We start from the raw sequence: 16618 nt of genomic DNA on the forward strand, positions 1-16618 counted from the left end.
TCAACTTTTATAAATAAAATCAGTAGAAACCCCCTCAAATGTTATTTAAGAAACATTTTAGAGCTGAACGCGGACGTGGCTCACATTTGTACCAGAAATTTAAAAGTGATCTTTTCTTTTGTTTTTTAAACACCCGCCGAAATTATTATAAATACACCACATAATGGAAAGTTTCGAAGGTTTACTTATTTATTTTTGAGTTTCGACTATTTTTTTATAAAAATAGAGTTATAGTTCTATAACTAAGGCCATAGCAATCCAAGTTAGCAACTTTGTTCACGATTTATAAAAGTAGACAATTTTTTTTTTTTCAAAACCTCAAAATTTTTAATCAGAATTTTAAACAAAGAAAAAACTTAAGTACACAGTTTTATATGTTTTATTTTATCACTCCCAAGGAAGGAATGGCATCAAAATACTTGAACGTGAAAATTGGAAAGGATCTGAAATAATACAGCAAGTTGCAGGAAAGCACTCGTTACACGAAAATTGCAATGATAATGGCAAGCGTTTATGCAACTTTGCCGAACTTCAAGGACTATTTATAAGCGGCACATCTTTTCAACACAAACGAGTGCACAAACAAACTTGGAAGTTCCCAGGCCACAATAGTGCTAATCAAATTGATCACATAGTAATAGATAAAAGAAAAAATATTATATGAAAAGGGGGCTAGAAATAATAGAGAAAGAAATAAAGAATCATACGAGCAAATTCCAGCTGAGATTGGTGGATTGCAAGAACAAGAACAAAAATGGTGATCTAGTGAGTGATAGGAATGAGCTCTTAAATAATAATGGAGATGACGCGCCTATTGGACACGGTAGGACGCTCGACAACAGATCAATGCTTTATCATGTCGAAGATATTCGAAAAATGTTACGAGTTTAACATTAATCTATACTGTTTCTTTATAGACTTTAAGCAAGTGTTTGATAAACTCAACAGAAAATGTATCGACCATCACCTAAAAGTACTGGATATACCACAAAAATACATAAATTTGATCAATATGACTCTTACACACTCAAACGCTAAAGTAATAATGAATGGGGAAATATCTGTCAAATTTGAAATGAAATCCGGCGTGAGGCAAACGCTTTTATTTAATTTAACACTGCATTCAGCAATAAACGAAATAGCTCAAGGTGGCACAATATTTTATAAATCGACACAAATATGCGCATACGCTGACGACATTGTACTTCGTGCGAGAAATAAGTAGGCTCTTCAGAACATTTTCAACGCGTAGTGCAGGCTACAAGACCAGCCGGCCTCAATATAAATAAAGAAAAGACGAAGTACATGACACGATCCTTTCATGATAGTAACATCAGAATCGGAAGGTAAGTTTTTGAGTTCATGCAAGAGTTTAAGTACTTAGGGGTAGTACTCAGCATAAATAAGGATATGTCCTTATCTATACAAGACTGTATTCAGGTAGCTAACAGAGCAAATTTTGGCCATATCAAATTTATGAAGTCTTAATTGATATCAAAGGAACAAAAATTACAGATGTAGAAAACTAATATATGACCGGTTCTCACCTACGGCTGTGAAACATTTGTGCTTAAAGTTAATGACATGAATTTACTGATGTGATTGGAAAGAAATATTCTAAGAAGAATATCCGGTCCTATGCGATTAGAAGACGATACATACCGTATATGGTATAACCACAAGCTCAGTGTTTTAATCGCGGGAGGAAATGTAGCGCGGTTTATATAGTCCCAAAGATTACGGTGGTATGGTCACGTTTTAAGAATGAGCAGCGAAAGAACTATCAAAAAAAGTATTTGAAGTAAGCCCTGAAGGAGCAAGAAGGAGAGGCCGGCTAAGAATACGATGGTTGAAAAACGTAGAAGACGATATCCAAAGATGAAAATCTCACAATATACCTTCTACTCAAATATGAACGAGACGTTATCAATAAAACGGTCCGCGGATGACATATGGCAAAAATAAATTTTTTGTTGGATGGTAGGACTGTTATAACCTTACATGGCAAATTTCAGCGTGATATGTCACATAGTTTGTTTTCTGTGCTACTGTAAACAAGTCAACCTCGAGTGTGTTCTTCGAATTTAACGATGGAAATTCAAGTTGAATAAAGAATTTGTTTGAAATTTTGTTATTCCAACAAAATTTCGGCTTCAGACGCCTTAAAAATGTTGCAGACAACCTATGGGGACTCTGCTCTATCGCGTGCACGTGTTTTCCAGTGGTACAAATCGTTCAAAGAGGGCCGTACATCGGTTGAAAACTTGCCTCATGAACGTCGTCCAGCAACATCAGTAAACGACGAAAACATCGGAAAAGTAAAGGAAATTGTGCTTGAAAATCGCACAAATCGCAAAATCGGTTAACACTGAATATTATTCAGACGTTTTAAAGCGTTTGCGCGAGAACATTCGTCTTAAAAGGAAGGAATCGTGGGACAACAAGTCATGGTTCTTACATCACGATAATGCACCAGCTCACACATCACGTCTTGTTCGCGATTATTTGAATAAAAATAATGTTAATATCGTTCCGCAAGCACCGTATTCGCCTGATATGGCTCAATGTGACTTTTTCCTGTTTCCCAAGCTCAAGTTGCCGCTCCGTGCAAAACATTTTGAGACAATTGAAGTCATAAAAGAGGATTCGAAGAACACACTCGAGCTTGACTTGTTTACAGTAGCACAGAAAACAAACTATGTGACATATCACGCTGAAATTTGCCATGTAAGCTTATAACAGTCCTACCAAAAAATAAAAAATTTATTTTTGCCATATGTCATCCGCGGACCGTTTTATTGATAACGTCTCGTTCATATTTAAGCAGAAGTAGATCGAAAGCGAACTGTCGAGAAGAATGGAGGCGTATTGTAGAGGAGGCAATGGTCCACCCCGGACTGTAATGTCAAGATGATGATGAGGAAGGAAGTAATGTAAAATATTGGTTGAAGTACTGACGGGATATTACTTCACTCCATATCACGTAGCTAAAATGGGATTGGTCCAAAACGTAGCGTGTAACTTATGCGAAGAAGAAAATGGTACGTTAGAACACCTGCTTTGCCCCACCGCTCTGCTCTAAGCAGAAATCGTTACAACTGCTTGGAATTGGTATAATTTTCATCGCTGATGGATATTGTTGACAAAAGTTTAAACTGTTTATGAAAACTAGCCAAGACATGCATCACGAACTATGTTTAACACCACTCCAACAACAATGCTAACACTACGGACCCTTGAGGTCTATATGAGATCTATTCAGAACAGCCAGATAACCCAACCTTTATTTGTCGTTAAATTTTAGTATAACAGAGATTGAAGTCGCTCAAAATTTTCGTTAATTTTTGACAATTTTTGAACTATTTTATGCTGTACTGACTGTATGAACTACTGTACATCTGTAGTGACCATATAAATAGGGTTGTGAGAAATGTATTTGCTACACTGCGTAAGTTGAGAGTCTCTACAACATTCACGCCAGCGGAAACGAGGTGCAGATTAGTTCTCCAAGTCCTTCTCTGAGGTGGTATACAGCAAACTGAATTCAATATCTTGCCACAAACTTAATGAGACATTTAATAATTCTACGCGTTATGTTTATGGGATTGGTAGATATGAGCATATCTCTGCCTGACGGACAAAGTTACTGGGTTGCAGTGTTGAAAATCATCTGTCTGCTAGGAATTGCATATTTATGTGCAAACTTACTATATTCAAATTACCTGTCTGTCTGTTAGAGCAGTCAATACCAGCAAGGTCTGGGAGACACTACAGTTTCATTGTTCCAAAATTTAATTAACTTACATCTGGACTATTTTTCATTAAAACTGTTAGAGTGTGGAATTCATTACCCTACACTGTGAAGACTGGACTTTATATATTTAAGTACAAGGAGCAAATCTATGATTATTTAAAAGTGTTTGATTGCATGGAATTAGGGTGTTAAATTTTTATCTTTGTTATCTAACTAGCAAACCCGGCCCCCTTCGCTGGGCACACTAAAATAGAATAGATATGGTTTAGAACAGAAAATATATGATTTTCATATTATTTATTTCTTTATTCTTTATTCAAGCATAAACAATATATTTGGCATAAACAATATTTTTTGTTTTTCTATTTGTTTTTGAGTAAATATAAAATACTAGCAAACCCGGCCCGGTTCGCTGGGCAAAGACACGGTGGGTCCACGTTTTGGCATATATTTCGACACCCTAGTCATCAATAGGTATGAAAATTACCCCACATTAAATCACTTATCGACAGCTTTCATTTGATGCCCATATTGCACATCCACCACCAAAGGTTACCCGGGCCCACGTTTTGACCTATATCTCGAGACCCCAGTCACGGAGCGGCATGAGAAATACTTTGTACTAAAGCATTCACCAACAGCTTCCATTTGATACCCATATTGTACATACACATCCGAAAGTTACCCGGGTCCACGTTTTGACCTATATCTCGAGCCCTATTTCCAAAATAAAATATAATCCATGTCACTCGTGGATGATGTAGCTTTCGAATGGTGAAAAAATTTTTAAAATCGGTCTAGTAGTTTTTGAGCCTATTCATTACAACCAAACAAACAAAGTTTTCCTCTTTATAATATTAGTGTAGATAACTAGTCTTTCCCATCTTAATCTACCTTTTCTTTTTTTACTATCAAAAGCCATATTGTATTGATTTGTTAATAAATTAAAAAAAAATAGGTTAAAAAATGTTCATGCTGCATATAATAATGTTGAAGTACTATAAAAGCCGTCTTATGTTCCGACTACGAACGACACTAAATTGTTACGTTAAAATTATTATTTTTTTGTTTCAATGCATTGTCAGTTAAATAACAAAAAAATATTAAAAGATCTGGGTATAAATAAATAAATAAACAAAATTTTATATGAAAAAAAAATCAACTATTTTAAAAATAACTATATTCAAAAAATTATTGAAATTAAAAAATAAATAAGTAAACAGTGGCAATTTCTCATGATGTGGTGCCATTATACAAATTTTGGGAAGATCAAAAGTTCAAACTTATCAGCTACTTCCAGTACGCTTTCATCTTCTCTTCAGCTACATAGGCTCTCTGGCCTGCACTGCGTATACGCAACGTTGAATGCAAACGTTTGCAGTAGTTGAATTTAAAGCGTTGATTTGCTCCTGGCCGGGGCCGCAATAGAAACTTGGAAAATCTAACTGGGAAGGGCCATCTAAATTTGTTGGTAATAATGACTATTGCTTGCTGGTACTAATCGATTTGGTAGAACCACGCTTGGTTTGATAGAGCAAGGCTTGAAACTGAATAAAAAAGTTAGTGATGTAGTGAATGTATTTGCGCAATATTTTTATTAATTTTTATTTATCATTGCAAGTCGTCTTTATTCAGCTTTTTATGTTTATATAATATCAATCATCTGAAGCATAATTATAAAATATTGATGCCAATATTAGCGGTATGGTTGAACGCGTAATTTCGCAACATTTTTTATTTAATTTCGGAGTCCTGATGTTCATCCTGCACCATAACTTTCTTAAACAGCGGTTTTTATGAATAATAAAGGTATAATTGCTGTGAATTAAATATAGGGAGAACAAAAATATTTCCGTACATTAGGTGATATTAATTTTTTCATATTTCTAGATTTCTTTTTTTTGATTAAAAACTCTTAAAGTTAGTAGACTAATCGACTCATTCTATTTAAGTAAGTGGTGCACGTGTTCTCGAAATGGCACAGTTGCACACCCATAGTGGGTTTTTGAACGGGAAAAATTTTAAATTTTGTTAATTGGATTAATGTGAAATTTTTTCAATAAGATTTTATTAGAAATGCTTCCTTATAAAAATTAACAAAATATCGCTAGACTTGAATAAACTAATTCTGGTATTTTTGATTTTTTTTGATCGAGAGCTCTTGATCCCGGAACTTCGAGACTGGCATCCCATTTATACGAATTTCACTTAGCAACGAGCTCACTAAGATTTTTCAAAAACAGATTGGCTGGCGGCTTTGGAAATAAAAAAAGCTGAATAATTAATTGCTGGCCTCTGTCTATCTATACCTAATAAATATTAATATATTAACTTTTCCTGTTTTCCAAGGAATGTCCATATTTCGATTTATCAACACTTCTTGTACGAATAATACTCGATTCAATTTCATTCAAAAATGTTAATTTAAATTGGCAAGGCTATTAATTTTTAGAATTGAGGCTAACTCATTGACAATGGGAGTTCATGCTTGTAATTGCAGCAGGGCAGAGGAAAATTTAGTCAATAATATTAAGGGTTTGCTTGAGACGGACAGACAGTCGGACAGGCATGGTTAAGTCGACTCCTCTAGTCATTCTGAACATTTTGTCTATATTTATCTCGATTTTCTTATTTTGCTACAAAAATTAATCAGTAATTAATCAATTAATCGATGACCATTGGTTCCAACAAGACGACAAAACCTGCCATACAGAGCGTTTAACAATCGATTTATTGCAGTATTCAAGCCACAATATACGCCGCATGGCCAGATTTATTCGCAAAAGTAGTGGCCTTATCGAATGGACCATGTAAATCGTAGCCGCGGCGGGCATATGCCGGATATAATATTTGAAAAATAAATGCCTGGAAATCATCTACCAGATTATAATTAATAAAAAAATTATTTCAAAAATATTTTTGTTTTGTTTATCATTATAAGTTTTCAAGTTCTTAAAACGTTGAGCGCTGCGCTCATATTTCTGACCTTTTCCCTCGGTCGGCAGAAAGCGGTCGTTCTCTAAGTATGGGACAATGTAATATTAGGCCTCTTCTATTCTATCTTTATGATCGATTAACTTGACGAAGAATTTGCATGCGAAAGCAACAACAAAGTTATCGGGTAAGATTCGTCGCTAGCGAGTAAGGCTTTGCCTCATTAAACTGGTCTTACAAACACATGAAATATAAGGCAGCTCTATTCCAGCGATGCCAATTTATGTTCATTTATACCAGTTGCTTCATCTATTCGCTACTTGCTAGCGCTAAGCGAAAAGAAGATGCCTATTATCAGCGATCAAGAAGTATATACCCTATGATCTGAAAGTACCGGGAAGGTTTAAATAAAACAAAACAGAGTTAAATTTCAGGCAAATTTATTTTATCTCCTTCATAATATGACTCGTTTGAAGCAACACACATATGACAAAGGGAGAGCCTTTAGCTCCTTCGTCGCATTTTCTTTGATGTCCGCTATCGACGGAAATCTCCTTCCAGGAAGTGGTAACTTCAACTTGAGAAACAAAAAGAAGTCACACGGGGCCATATCAGGTGAATACGGTGCTTGCACGATAGTATTTACTTGGCGTTTGGGTCAAATAATCCAGCACAATTTGGGCTCGGTGCGATGGCGCGTTATCATCATGTAAAATTCAAGGATTGTTTGCTCATATTACCGGGTGGCCAGGCAGCCATTAATGATCCGATGGCGCTAAAAAGTGACAGATGTCTGTCTTACAGCCCTACCAACATAAGACGCGGTTCCCACGTGCGCTGTTCGTTTAAATTAAACATTCCTGTTACTTTTTGATCATAGGGTATATATGTATATACATATATAATTGGTGAATACACCCTTTTTGGGTATTTGGCCGAGCTCCTCCTCCTATTTGTGGTTTGCGTCTTGATGTTGTTCCATAAATGAGGGGACGTACAGTTTCAAGCCGACTCCGAACGGCAGATATTTTTTTATGAGGAGAAAAAACTTTTTCTTCATTTTTGACCTTTCACCGAGATTCGAACCTACGTTCTCTCTGAACTCCGAATGGTAGTGTCGCACCAAGCCATTCGGCTACGGCGCCATACGAGTACAATGCCACATATAAAAATGCTCTATTTGGATTTTCCGATAGTTTGACACACATCTTGCACATTCATTTATATATCAGATACGCCGCTTTGAGTGAATTGTAGTATTTTGCCTTTGACGTTGGTGGGTCAGTATAAAGCTATACATACACAAATACCCTTACTCATATACATATATAACATTTTATCAATATAAATGCATTTGCCCGGTCCCACATTTAAATTTCAATTCTTTTCCTGAGCCCAAGGTTTGCTCTTGTAAGAGCCAAGTAATTTTCCTCAGTAACTTACAATTTTTTTTTGCGTTTGCCAATTCACATCTATATTTATATGTGCATATTTGCACATAAGGGGCATGTGTGTGTGTATGTATGTATGAATGTAAGAAAAATTGCTGCACGTTGCCAAAGTGCATGGAAACTAAAAAAGAGAAAAAACCTTTACACATAACAATTTGACAAAATCCGAATGACACAAATTCCACAACAAGAGACATAAATCTGAAAAACAACAAAAAATAATAATAATAATAAACCCAAACAACAACAAAAATATAAAAATAAAAGCCAGTTCATATGCATAGCAATTTGAACCAACCGTTCTTTGTGCTTTGTTGGGGCACTTTTGTTGCTGCCTTTCCTAGTAACACGTATGTATATGTATGTATGTGTGTGTATTTGGCTTTGTGACTTTGTTTTGGCGCAGAGTCAACTTCGCCAACTGGGCAGCAGCAACAGGAATAACTGCAATAACAACAATTTAGCTTCATCTATTGGCAGTCAGGCCAATGGTGCATTCACGAATGTGTGCGTGTATGTATGTTTGTATGTATGTAAGTACGTGAACGCAACTACCCAGTTATGAAAATTAACGTACACGAACCAACATGCAGACACACATATTTACTCGTACACATGAGAGTACTTGCATGATCACGAAGCTATGTATGTATGTATTTATTTTCCTTTTTTTACACATTTGTCGGTTCTCACCCACAGCCGCTTGAAAGAAGATAATAAAAAGAAATGGCTAAAGCATGAGTACTTGAATGTAAGGCAAGGAACCACAAGCACTGCAGATCTACTTATACATATGTATATGTGTTTATGTATTTAGTTATGTATATATGTATGTATTGCCACACTCACTGACGCGTTTTAACCACTCATTCAGTACTCACTCAATGGCCTGTCAGCTGCCATTGGGTGGCCACAAGTGCCCGCGAGACGCGAGACGCGCGGGGCATAAGCGCTGAAAGTTACTAATTCACAAGTTGAATGACATAAATTCAACGGTAAATTTATTCGCAACGCGTCAAAGTGCCAGCCTACGTCGAAGGTGCTGTCTGCTCTCTGCTGAGAAAGCCATAGTGGAGCAGTTAAGCGCAGAGGCTGGCGCTGTGCCGCCGGTGGTAGTGGCCGCGCGGAAACTATGACAATGCATTTTGAATGCCATGAAAGTGGATAAAATAGATGTAATGAGAATTATCGTGCAAACAGTTGACTGCTTGCTCGAGTTTGTCTGTATGTAAACGAGTGTGTAAATTTATTACTATTTTCTAAAGCGCTGCATGTCGACTTCTTTCACAAATTCTTAGATTTATTTGTGGCGGTACATTTGTCTGCGCTGTCATTGTGCCAATGCTGGCAATTTTAGAAAATCATGAGCCTACTTCTCAAATGAATTTCGATTTTTGTGTCTGTGCACGCACTTTGGCGACGCCACACACGCCACCACTGCGCATACGCTCACGCCTCACAACTATTGTGCGTTATATACTTGGATATTTATCGCCACTTTCTTTGGCTTTTTTTCACGCGCAAACGCTAATTGAATTGAAGTCAAACGAAAATTACCTGAAATGGTAATGAGGTGAAATGAACGCACACGCATTGTCGCAGGCATTGATGTAAATGTAAATGTGTGTATAAATGTATATATGTTTTATGGATGTTTGTATATAGTAATGTGCTTATGTGCATATTTTGGCTGTTGTTGCAAAGAAATGTCAAAGAACCATCTCACACGATATTCCACCGAGTACAATATGCAGGGTCTACTAATAAGTCGATAGATTATTAAAAACTTGATGTGCCTTTTTCGCTCAAATCTATCAATTGCCATCTAAAGTGACGATAAGTTTACTCTATTGCATTTGGCCAAATTTTCTTATATAATATCTAAGAACAGATACTAAGCCACAATTCACTAAAAAAATATGTTGCCTCATATGATTACTGTTATCACTAGGGACTAAATGCAACTTTAAAGTGACTCTTAGAGTCGACCCCAACTAGAGGTTACTATGAAGCGGATCACTTAAAATTTGTAAGTAAAAAAAATTTATAAAATATATTGTAATTAGTTAAGGGGGGACCCTCATTTATCGGGTAAAAAAAATCGATTTTTTGGAAATAATTTTAATCTATTCTACAACTATTTAAGAATATACTTTCAAAATTTCAAGTCGATATCTGTATTTTTGAAGGAGTGACAAAATTTTTAACAGGACGCGACGGGTGGCCTGATCGCCTGTATCCAAAACTTTAAACGCGTTTTTCTCGAAACATCATTTTTCGATTTTGTGTACACAATTGAGAACGCTGTATTGAACCAATCAGGCTTTACAATAGCTCATTTTAAAGATAATTAAATTGTTTTCAATGTGACATTAAGTGTTTTTTTAAAAAAAAGATTTTCATATTTTTTTGTAATTTTAAAGTCAATTTTTATGCATGAAAAATCACTTTTAACATAAAACTGGGTAAAAAATATCAATTTCGACATTTTTTTTAAATCAAAATGTCACATCGAAGGTATTATCCTAAAGTTTTAAAAAAAATTTGGTTTTTTTATTTCAGAAAAAAATTCAGAGCGCTAGAATGTACACAGATAGAATGAGGTGCCATGGACGAGGTGTATATTTCCATACTTAAAATGTTTTTTTTCTTCTCCGAAAATTTTTGTAGACAGTCAAGACATTTATTAAAGTACTTTATGAATTACAAAACGTTTGAAGTTATTTTACCTGAGAAAAAAATTCCCAAAAATGATGCATTTTTCGACCGTCTAAATGAGGGTCCCCCCTTAAAGAAAACGAGAAGGTAGACTTTTATGCCAAAAAGTGGTCAGAGGGCCATAACAACCTAAAAACATAGACAACCTAAAACAGGAAACCAAAAAATGGATTCAAATAGAAATACTGGAATAGAACAAACTCGAACAGCACTCCAGTTCCTGAACTTTAATACCAAGAGAGTAAAATCTACTCTAACACTAGATAAAAGGGGCTTAGATTACTCAGTGGAACACTTACAGGCCACTTTACCTGCAATAAACATTTCAATACTATGGAACTTAGTTTATGCAGGTTCTACTGTGATGAAGAGGAGACCCCGGAACACTTAATCACCAATTGTGAAGCACTAGGTCACAGGAGACGCAGAATCCTGAACTCATACCTACTAGAGGAAGACTTATAAATGCACTCACAAATGCAAATTGGATTTTTAATAAACATTAAATTAAATTAAACCTACCGGGTCCGGCACTCGGCACACTGTAACCAACTTCAGACCGCTCGCGCAGCTGATGCACAGGTATCAGCTGTGTGTTAGTTGACTAAATGACAGTCCCGAGTTTTGTTTACAAACGCGCGAAAGCTTTTTGCTGAGAGTAAATGCAAAAAAAGAAAATCAGTAATGAATTTCAAACGTTATAATGTAATTCCATTATATTTGGCTGGAAAATCATAACTGGCGATTGTTCGTTAACTTGAGCACCTTAAAGTAAATAAAGTCTTTGTTTATCACACCATCACTCTTTTTACAATGATACTGGTAGCATCGTGAAACGTCATGTAGGTGGTCATCAAAAGACTGCAACGTCACGTGAAATGGTTCAAAATGTGAAGAAACGACTTGAGCAAAATCACCGACGAAATGCCAATCAAATGGCAAAAGAACTGCAAATATCTGACCATAGCACCCGCCGCATACTGAATAATGATCTCAAAGTCAAGCCTTACAAGATGCAAAAGGCGCATGATTTCACACCAAAGCAGCAACAAGTCAGACTTGAGAGAGCGAAGGAGTTGCTTCGCTTGGCCGAAAGCGGTAAATTTCCGAACATTGTGTGTTCTGACGAGAAAATTTTTCAAATTGAGCAATTCGAAAACTCCCAAAACGACAAGGTTTATTTGACCGACCGTTCATATGAGAATTTAAGTCATCGATTGGCCAGCAGGAGGCAGCATCCGTCACACGTAGTGGTTTGGGCCGCTGTAACCGCAGATGGGCACTCTCCAATCATGTTCATCGAGCCTGGCGTCAAGGTAAATACGAAATATTATTGGGAAAGTATTCTGTAGCTTACTTTAAAGCCGTTGGCAGACAAACATTTCAGTGGCAGACCATGGACGCTTCAAGAGGAATCGGCACCGTCTCACAAAGCTCGAGTGAGTGTGAAACAAGAATGGCTAAAAACAACGTTCTGAATTTCATAATGTCCACACAATGGCTCTCAGTTTCACCAGACGCGAATCCGATGGATTATTCTCTTTGAGCCATTTGGCAGACCAAGGGCCGAACTAAAAGATTCACCAGTCTCGAGGCACTGAAAAAAGCCTTTGTCTGAGAGTGGGACAAAATACCTGCAAGTCACATTAGGGCAGCTTGCGACTCGTTTCTGGGCCGTCTGAATTCCATAATAAAGACAAACGTTGGTCGTATCGAGCAAAAGTAATTGATTCTTAATTTTGTATTATTTTTCCAACACTTTTTACTTTCAATTGAATAAAAGTAATTTTCCAAACTAAATTTATGACCGTTTTAATTGGTTACATTTTACATAACCGGAATCTTTAGAAAACTTCTGGACATGTAGTTGCCCGCATACATCGGAACTCTTTTATAAGGAAGAAAAGTCTCGACGTCGTGTGTAAAAAAAATTGTCAAAAATCAACGAATTTTTGAGGGACTTCAAATTTACACTTGAATATACCAAAGTTGAATGGGTTATAAAACTGCATACACAGAAGTTTTTTTTAAATAAAGCAACAAAAAAAGGAAACCAGTATTAAAATTTGGATGACAATTTTTAAAATTTTTTTTTTAATTTTTATACATTTCGTACAAAATTTGGAATGTTATTTATAAAGTTTTGGTTTGCAATGAACTATATTTTTATAAAAAATACGAAATATATTACGAATGTTGTAAATTAACAGAGCCGATTTTACATTGTATAAGCTTATATAAATAAATAAATAAAAAAAAAACGGAACGTGCTACTTCAAAGCATTATTATAAACGATTAACTATAACAAAATGTAACAAAAGAAAAATAGGCAAATTCAAAAAATCAAATGTTCGGATTGCCTTTGCAGTGCTTTATATGTTAGTTACTTTTTCAATATAAATAAATAAAGTGACTTAATTATATAAGCACTAGTGTACGAGTACATAGTTCTTTAGCACGGCTAAAAAAAGTCTGCCTTGCATTTACGCAGTACATAACTTTTTAATTTTTTAATAGCAAATTTCTATTCTCAACGAAATTACCTTGAAGCAAAGTGGCAGTAAAAATGTATTAACTTAAAAATTATACAGTGCAACGCAATAAGCAGTTTTAAGTTTATAACATTCCAGCTATAGAATTTTCGAAGCCAATGTTTCCATACACTGACAAAGAAAAATAATTTAATTAATTTTCTTCTTAAAATTATTGCACAGCTAATACTAAATTTTATTTCAATTATGAAACTCAAGTAAGCTATGAATCACCACCTGAAAATTTGACACCAAGCACAACAAAACCAAAACCAACATGAATTTAAAGAATTAAAACAAAATTGCTTGGCTTGCAATTTCATGTCCGCAGCTGCAAATCCACTAAGAGATTTTCATACCTTTCAACGCCATAAATGCTATCGGCATCAGCAATAAAATTTGTAATTATTGCAACAAAATCAATAAAAGCAAAAGTAAGACAAACCAGCAGAATTGTGCAAAACTAAGCGGATTGACTGGTATTGGATTGGATTGCGGGCCAACTCGAAACGGAAATAATTGGCAAATTGCCAATGGCGAAATTCCGTAGAAAATAATTAATATTTGGTGTTCAAAAGTGACAAATTGGAAGCAAATAATAATAAGAAAAATTAAAGTAAACGACCGATATTTGAACTCTGGCAGAGGTTAAGAAGATATTTGAAGTATTGGGAGCATTGCTGGAAGTCTGCCGTGCGACATTAGTTGGCTTCACTTGTGATAAAATGTTGATGGGGGCATAATTTTTTTCATGCGAAATATGTAACGACATTCAACGATATTTTGAGCTAAAAAATAAGGTTTTTCATATGTAGTAATTAAGTATTTCTTTTTCTTCTTAATTGGCGCGATAACCGAGTTTAACAAAGCGCGCCAGTCGTTTCTTTCTCGTGCTAACCGGCGTCAGTTGGACACACCAAGTGAAGCCAAGTCCTTCTACACCTGATTTTTCCAACGCAGATTAGGTCTTCCTCTTCCTCTGCTACCACCAGCTGGTACCGCATCGAATACTTTCAGAGCCGGAGCGTTTGTATCCATTAGGACGGCATGACCCAGCCAACGTAGCCGTTGGATCTTTATTCGCTGCGCTATGTCTATCTCGTCGTAAAGCTCAGTACAGTATTTCAGCTATGAAAATATCCGATTCGGTATCAAAAATTGTATATGCCAAAAGTTATAATATTATTTTTAATTCTTTAATTAAAAAAAAATACTAATTAGAAGAATGAAAGAAGAAGCTTATGGCAGGTAAGCGCTTTCTGACAGTAATAATTCTTGGTTTTGACGTTCTGACGATGAAAGCTTCAACATTGAGGGACTTAGAAATGTTCGCATCTCTATAAAGCATTTAAGATGATGCAAAATTGTGGGGAATACTCTATAAAAATACATAAACAGGAAATGGAGAAATCGTAATCGAAACTGTGAGTAAGACAATCTATTGAGACCAAAGGGAGGTTCAGAGCTGGTAAAAGCCATGCCCCTCTGCTGGGACAGGCACCTTGATGCAGTGCAGGGGTTTATCGAATCTCAAATCGAAATCAAGCACCAAGGTAGAAAAAGAAGTAGAAGACTCGTACTTAGGTTTATTTAGGAACGGCATGATGAGAGCCTTATAGAGTGTTAGTTTTGTTCGTCGAGTGAGGACTTTACTACACAATTGTCTACGTAGTTGAATGTAGCTTTTATTGGCATGAGAGATGTCTTGCTTTATATAATGGATTTATATTATATTACATGGGACGTGGTCGTGAAATACGGAATGCTATTGATTTCTATCGATGCATCATTTGCGCCAATTTTAAGAAACTAAGTTGATTTCACGATCGAAAATAAACCACTCGCTATCTGTTTTATGACAGAAATGGTTTATTTATTTTAATTTATTTAATATTTTAGATACAAGCAAGACTTTCCATATTCTTTGAAATGACTTAAGTATAGGAGTGAACACTTTGAAACTAATTAATTATTACTATTTGTATCTACCAACCTTCTTAAAATTAATGAACTCAAGTAAGAAGAAATATTTTAAGAAAAAAAAAAAATTAATAAAAAATATGAAGTTGCTGAGACTTAAAGTGAGAAGATAGAATAAATAACCAATTTGAAGTGCTGAAATTTCTAATTTTAATTTTGTAGATAAAGAGTTCTGCAACTGCATAGCTCTTACGAAAAACATACTTGATGTAGTTGAATATCTTTTTTTTTAGAGCTTAAGAGCTTAAATTGATAATAGAAAACAGTTCGAATGATTTTTTTTTATTATAGTCTGGTAGATAATTTGTACAAGCGGCTAATTTGGTCGATAATTTCATCGAATCTATTTTTTGAATATAAGATCCGGGATATGCTCGCCGCCGCTACGAATTGAATAATCTATTCGATTAGTCCATGTTTTGGCTGCTTTTTCCAATAACTTTAAATAATGAATCTAAATATGTAAATCTATATATCGTCCCCTTAGTATTAAAATAGCCTATAAATTTTTTGATGTTTTGAGAAAATGAATTTCAAACTTTTTGTCGAAAGTAGCTCTCACTCAAATTTCGTTATGTCTGTAAATATCTATTATTTTTTGACTGACGTTTTGACCCACTTTGTGGAACTAGAATTTGACAAAATTTTGACCACATATAAAATCGACGATGGAGAATCCAAAAATTGAATAAAAAAATAATAGCCTATGAGCACATAGGCTATTGTTATACTAAGGGGATGATATATAAAATTCAAATTATGCATGTATCTATAGATCGACTTGCGTCCTAAACGCATAAACCGATCGTAACCAAATTTGAAACACGAACTGGATACCTTACCGGGATGGTCATAGACTAAAAAATATTTTGATATATATAGGGGGCGTGGCACCTCCCATACAAATGGAGTTTTTAACAGTCCGTATTTCTGAAAGTATTTACGTTAGACTACTGAAATTTGGTAAGGGGTTATATGAAATTAATCCTTACCACATCCAGAAAAACTGCGTATAACGAAAAAGGAGGCGTGGCACCTCCCATACAACTGGATTTTTTAACAGTCCGTATTTCTGGAAGTATTTACGTTAGACTACTGGAATTTGGTAAGGGGTTATATGACATTAATCCTTACCACATCCAGAAAAACTGTGTATAACGAAAAAGGGGGCGTGGTACCTCCCATACAACTGGAATTTTTAACAGTCCGTATTTCTGGAAGTATTTACGTTAGACTACTGAAATTTGGT

The 16618-nt window shown here is 35.4% G+C and overlaps 2 protein-coding genes across 4 annotated transcripts in view; one reads left to right on the plus strand and one right to left on the minus strand.

The window, feature by feature from the left end:
• LOC129235889 (ATP-binding cassette sub-family G member 8) overlaps positions 1 to 16618 on the minus strand; it is a 93165-nt gene that overhangs the window by 49333 nt on the left and 27214 nt on the right. The window lies entirely within an intron of this gene.
• The window catches only part of LOC129235890 (ATP-binding cassette sub-family G member 5), a 55745-nt gene continuing 39453 nt past the window's right edge, over positions 327 to 16618 (plus strand). Inside the window, exons 1-2 of one of the 2 annotated variants that reach the window (XM_054869957.1) lie at positions 327 to 823; positions 918 to 1346. The gene's annotated coding sequence lies outside the window, so the exon portion shown is untranslated. The remainder of the gene's footprint in view (positions 824 to 917; positions 1347 to 16618) is intronic. The other variant, XM_054869958.1, reaches the window with a different exon arrangement.

The sequence above is a fragment of the Anastrepha obliqua genome, chromosome 1 (genome assembly GCF_027943255.1).
Source record: "Anastrepha obliqua isolate idAnaObli1 chromosome 1, idAnaObli1_1.0, whole genome shotgun sequence".
Lineage (NCBI taxonomy): Eukaryota > Metazoa > Arthropoda > Insecta > Diptera > Tephritidae > Anastrepha > Anastrepha obliqua.